Genomic DNA, 6,120 nt, shown 5'->3' on the forward strand with positions numbered 1-6,120 from the left:
CCAAGGCAATCAGAAATTGTGGTAATGCCTCTGTGATTTAAGGAAAGGTTATGGTGCAGATGTTGCTGTTGCCAGAGAGAAGTGAGAACATGTGAGAGGAACAGCCGTGCCGACACCAAGGTCAGTGCAGCAGGAGAGGCAGGAGGTGCTCCAGGCAGCAGAGCTGGGATTCCCCTGCAGCCCCTGGTGCAGACCATGGTGAAGCACTGTCCCCCTGCAGCCCAGGGAGGTCCATGGGAATGCTGAGATCCACCTTCAGCCTGTGGAGGATCCCCAGGCTGGAGCAGGTGGATGCCTGAGAAGAGACTGTGACCTCTTGGGGGGCTCCTGGCAGCAACCTGCAGACCCATGAAGAGAACAGCCCATGCTGGAGCAGGTCTACTGGCAGAACTTGTGACCCTGTGGAGGACCCATGCTGGAGCAGGCTGTGCCTGAAGGAGTGCACCCTGTGGAAGAGTGATCCATGTTGGAGCAGTTCATGGAGAACTGTTGCCCATGGGATGGACTCTTGCTGGAGAAGTTTATAGACAACAGACTCCGTGAGAGAGACTCCACAGCAGAGTAATAAAAGGACTCCATTCCTGAGCAGCATCAGGAACATGTATCAGGAACATGTGATGAACTGAGTGTAGCCCTCATTTCCCCTTTCCCTGTGCTGTAGAATCTTGGAAGGAGGAAGGGGTGGGGAAAGGGCATTTTAAGATTTACTTTACTTCTCATTATCCTGCTCTGATTTTGTTAGTAATAAATTCAATTAATACCCCTAGTGGAGTCCCTTCTGCCTGGGACAGTATTTTGTGAGTGATTTCTCCCAGACCTCATCTCAACTCCTGAAACCTTTGTTATATTTTGTCTTCCCTGTCCACTTGCACAGGGGAATGATAGAGCAGTTTTGGGGAGTGCCTGACATACACCCAGGGTCAGTCCACTACAGAAGCTATCACAAAAAACATAAGGCACTGGAACCGGCTCTGCAGGGAATTAGTCACAGCACCAGCCTTCCAGAGTTCAAGAGACTTTTGAACAATGCTCTTGGGCACATGCACTCTTAGCAATGGCACTGTGCAGGGGCTAGAGTTGGACTGGATGATCCTTGGAGGTCTCTTTCAAATCAGCTGTGATTCTATTTACCACACACAGGCCTTTGGCTTTTGATAACTGAGGGAACAGACTTTAAAATAAGATTCTCTGCTGTTCTGGTACATAGTGTTTACATCAACGTTATATAAGCCTATATAATACAGGTCACTGCTTTTGAGGCAGTGACATCAGGGTGTGCTTCTTTCACCCAGATTTTTATAGCACCACCATCAGTGTAGTGGCTGTGTGTCTAAACAGTAAACATGGTATTTCTGCTCAAAATAGGAAAAATATTCAGTGTTCCTCACTAAAAAATCTGTCTTAACTCATAATCCCGATTTCCCTTATAGCAATAAACCGCAATGATTTCTGTGAAGTACAATGAGAAGATATCCAAATCAGATTGTCAGTTTCATGCAACAATGAAGCATTGATTAAAAGTTGCACAGCAATTAGTAGAAGCAAAACTGGCACTAATCACTTTATATGTCAATGGTTTACCAAGGTGACCTTAAAAGAAAATGCTGAAGATATTTGAGGGTTTCAGACAGTGGCATTTGGCCTCTTTAGAAGCAACACTTGATAGGATTGCTGTAAACTCATTGTTTGCCTCAAAAAGAGAAAAATCATGTGATTACATGCATGACATAGTTATTCTATTATTACCTACACATTCTGGACTGCTTGTAATAAGTAGTCTCTTAAGTACCTAAAAGGAACAATATTTTAATTCTGCATGGATAAATAAATTGCAGATGTTATGGGCTGCTTTCACACTTTTCAAAAAGCAATCTCAAAATTCAAGGTGCCTGTATTAAAATTATTTTATAAAAAATAGTTTTCTGTTTTTGCACACATGCATTGAAACTTTTAATAGCAGTGAGCACAGAATGGCTGAGACAAAACTGCTTGTACAACAAATGATCTTTCTTCACTGTCTTGATAATAGAGAACAATAATAGCAACCAATCTAACTAGCCTATTATCTGGCTTTATTGTTTCTTTTCAGGCCTGAGCGAGTGAAAATTTAGCCAAAAGACTAGATGCATTGTAAACATTTCAGAGCTTTATTCTGGTTACAATTCTACAAAATTTGCCAGTATGGACAGTGATTTCATTGGGTTTTACCTGTATAAGGTGAACCTGGAGAAGTGAAGTCTCCTGTGGATGCTTGGTTGATTAGGTTTTGTTTTCCTCTAAAGTAAGCTGCTTCTGCATGAACTTTAAGGGCAAATAACTGAAAGTAACTAAGTTATCATGGCTTAATGACATATCACTTGTGAACCAAGACAAAACAGATCACAATGTCTATGTCCCTACTTCTCTGCAAGAAAGAAATGAGCATGTTTGCTCACACCATCATTTCCTTCATTAACCCAGCCCATCATCAGTGTCTGGCAGGATCGTTTCACAGACTTAGTCGTGGATATTTTATAAACGATAACCTTGGTTCAAAATCTCATAGAATGAATTCTTGGTTTAACAACAAATCTGTATCTGTATCTATTTCATTTAATATACTGGTTTTTGTGTGGCAGTTATGGATATCTTGGGACGGTATGTTTTTGCCCATTCTCACAGGTGCTAAAAATACTTGGCTATGCATTCAACAGCACCATCTGTTGAGGGAAGACACATTATGAGATGCAACAAATATATAAAAGGCACTTAGAAAAGAATACATTAATGTTAAAAATTGAGGAGGAGTCTGTAAAAACAAATCATATTTTATAGGCAATGTGTGAATGAATATATCAGTGCTGGAAAAAAAAATTCCATAACACTTTAAAAGCAGTATTTCCCCTTTTTAGTTATCCTCTCTATTTCAAGCCACCTAATAAGTTAGAATCAGTCTGAATAAAATAAACTTTAAAAAGAAAAAAGAAATAATGAAACATATAAAACCACAAGTAGTCCTCAGAACTATAGCAGAATATTGCACATTCTAGCAACAAAGTTTGCAACAATTACAAGCATTTAGACTTTATATAAACCTGTAGGATAACCTTGGTCACCTTTTTTGCATGTTGAGAATAGTTGACATGTACAACAAAACAGCACTGTCCCCTTTACTAACACAGTACAGTCTATGTCTTCTCTGTGAGGAATATATTAAGGAGGCATTGTATATTTATTTAGAGTTCAGTTCAACTACATGCCTTTGAACAGGTTCACTATGTTTAACTGTTGAATCAATGAGATGGATTCTTTTTTGAGAAGGTTAATTATCTCCTGTTATATTATTATTTTAATAATATAAAACCAACAAAGAAAATGAAAAAAAGTATTACACATAGAATGCTTATCTTCATGTTACTAGCCAATAAAAAATTTAAGTCAATCATGTGTCTAAGAAGCACAATTGTTATTTTTATATGCATTTGAACAAGCCATTTCAAAAACAGCAATTTTAAATCTGGAATTGCTAATGAACTATTTCTCCTAATAATTTAAAACTGGCATGTTTTTAAATTTCATTCTTGTGGAAGCCTAATTAAATGTATAATACATTTCTAGTTTAAGTCCTTTTTAATTAAAAGGTTACTGATAATTTCTATAGCCTTTTTTAAAAGTAAAAAATGCGAAGAAAGCAAGAGAAAATTGTCAGAGTCCAGGACATCCCTCTGGCTGCCCTGGCTGTCTCAAGACCCTGGCAGGGGGCTCAAGGACCTTGGCATTAAGTCAAAAACACCTGTGGCTTCAAATTTAGCCTGTGGAAAAAGCTGTCAATTTTGTACGAGGAATTACAAGCCACAAGGATTAGATTAACACAGGGTGGAAAAGTAGAATTTTGGGGTTTTTTAGAATATAATTCAGGGAGTCAAGCTGGAGGAATTTGGGCATGTCCTAGCCTTCTTCTCCTTCGTCTTGTCCTCCATATTTTGGTGTGATGGTGACACTTTTCTGTTGGTTTAAGGTAGAGACATACTGTCCAACATAGATGTTAGATATTGGTGCATTGTTATAAACAGACTATACATAACTTTTGATATAAAAGGTAAACACCGTCCGACAGGGCAGGGCAGAATACCATGGCCTCCTTGCTAGGCAGAGCTCAGCAGGTCAGAGAATAAATGTTATAGATAAGAAGAAATAAACAACCTTGAAAGCGCAACTGGATGCATTCCAGGCTCCTTCTTTGGCTGCATCGACCTAGGAAGCAAAGACTCTTTACGATCTCAGGGTCACCCTGACCTTCAGAACCCCAAGAAATCAACAGAAATTAAACATTTCTTCTTGATCTTCCCTATCTCCCATGCCTTTTTTTACCTTCAGTCTACAGAACTGAAAAAAATCTAAATCAAAAAAAAAATACTTCTTTGGTGCTCTACGGTATAACAGCCATAATCACACAACTTTTTTCCTTTGCTTTTTGCCAGATCAATATAGAGCAACTTGTGAGTAAACAACATAAACAAAAAGCAGCTCTTACAGTAAGGATAATTGCCAAATGAAAATGAGATCTCTCAGATACTCAAAGCTCACACATACTGTTGCTTTGGGCTCGTACAACGAAACAAAGCAGGATTAGCTCGCAAGTTATTTACTTCTTAATAAAGCAAAACCCATGAGTGCACTGTAAGCATCATACAACAGGTATACAACCTGTTCAGATGCAGACCTGTGCACAAAAAAAACCAGCCACAGATGTTTTGGGAAGCCCTAGGATTATTTAGAGGGTGGTGGAGGTGCCAGCACATGATGAGAAACTGTTAAGTTGAAGCACAGTGAGCACTCAACACAGAGCCACCACTGCCACACACAGTGCTCAGGTGAGGTCAGGTCAGAGCACATCACAGACAGCTGCTGCTCATGGGTGTGCTTGCAAAAATGCTCTCAGCAAGCAACCTCTGGGCTATGCTACAACCGATAGCCTTAGCCCCCTAGCCAGTCATAGGAGAAGGTCAGGAGGTCAAGTAGGACCTGCCTTTCCTAAACCCACCCACAATGGCTGGACCAGTGTTTGTCCTGATCCCCTCGTTGTCCTGTAAGCGCTGCCCGATGTCCCTCAAGTTAATCTAGTACATAAATCTCCCCAGCACTGAGGTCAGGCTGACAGGCCTGTATTCCCTGGATCCTCCTTCCAACCCTTCCTGTAGATGAGCATCACACTGACCAGCCTCAAGCTGTCTGAGGCCTCCCTGGTTAACCAGGACTGAAGGTAAACGATGGTGAGTGGCTTGGTGAGCTCTTCCTCCCCTCCCTCAGTACTTGGGAGAATCCCATCCAGTCCCATGCACTTGTGAGTGTCCAGGGGGCACAGCAGGTCATTAACTGCTTCCTCCTGGACTGCATGGGGTCTGTTCTGTTCTCCATTCCTGTCTGCCAGCTCAGGGGGCTGGCTGCCCTGAGCATAACTGGGCTTTCTGTTAATAACTGAGGCAAAGATGGCATCAAGCAACCTGACCTTTTGTTCATTCTTATTGCCAATATTCCCCCTGCACCCTTGTGTCCAGTAAATGATGATTTTCCTTATACCTCTTTTCTTTTTTAATGTATTTTTAAACACACTTTTATTATCTTTCACAGCAGAAGTCAGACTGAGTTCTAGCTAAGCTTTCACCTTTCTAATTTTCTCTCTATGTGACCTAGCAACAGCCTTGTACTCACTCTGAGTTGCTTGCCCCATCTTTCAGACGTCATAAACTCTCTTTTTCCCCCCCCGAATTACATTGAAAGCTTCCTGTTCAACCAGGATGATCTTCCGCACGGACATGTTTATTAGCAAATAGGGATGGCCTGCTTTTGCCCATTTAAGATTTCCTTCCTAAGTATGTCCAGCCTTCCTGGACCCCTTTGTTATTAAATGCTATTTCCCAGGGGACTCTGAACCAGCTTCCTGAACTGGCCAAGGTCCACCCACTGGAAGTCCAAGGTCCAAGATTTTTGCTGATCCCCTTCCTTACTTCTCCAAGAATCCAAAACTCTTTGATTGATTCCATGGTCAGTGTGCCCGAGATGGTCTCTGACCACCACATGTCCCACAGCCCTTCTCTGGTTGTGAACAGCAGGTCTGGCAGGGCATGCCCTGGTAGGTTC

General features: G+C 41.3%; 1 long non-coding RNA gene across 1 annotated transcript; it reads right to left on the bottom strand.

The window, feature by feature from the left end:
* Positions 1 to 2,539: 2,539 nt before the first annotated feature.
* LOC137465146 (uncharacterized) lies at positions 2,540 to 4,866 on the bottom strand. The gene is made up of 2 exons (XR_010994572.1): positions 4,687 to 4,866; positions 2,540 to 2,699 (listed from the first exon to the last, which is right to left on the bottom strand). It is a non-coding gene; the product is annotated as an uncharacterized lncRNA (long non-coding RNA).
* Positions 4,867 to 6,120: the final 1,254 nt, after the last annotated feature.

Source organism: Anomalospiza imberbis, chromosome Z (genome assembly GCF_031753505.1).
Source record: "Anomalospiza imberbis isolate Cuckoo-Finch-1a 21T00152 chromosome Z, ASM3175350v1, whole genome shotgun sequence".
NCBI lineage: Eukaryota > Metazoa > Chordata > Aves > Passeriformes > Viduidae > Anomalospiza > Anomalospiza imberbis.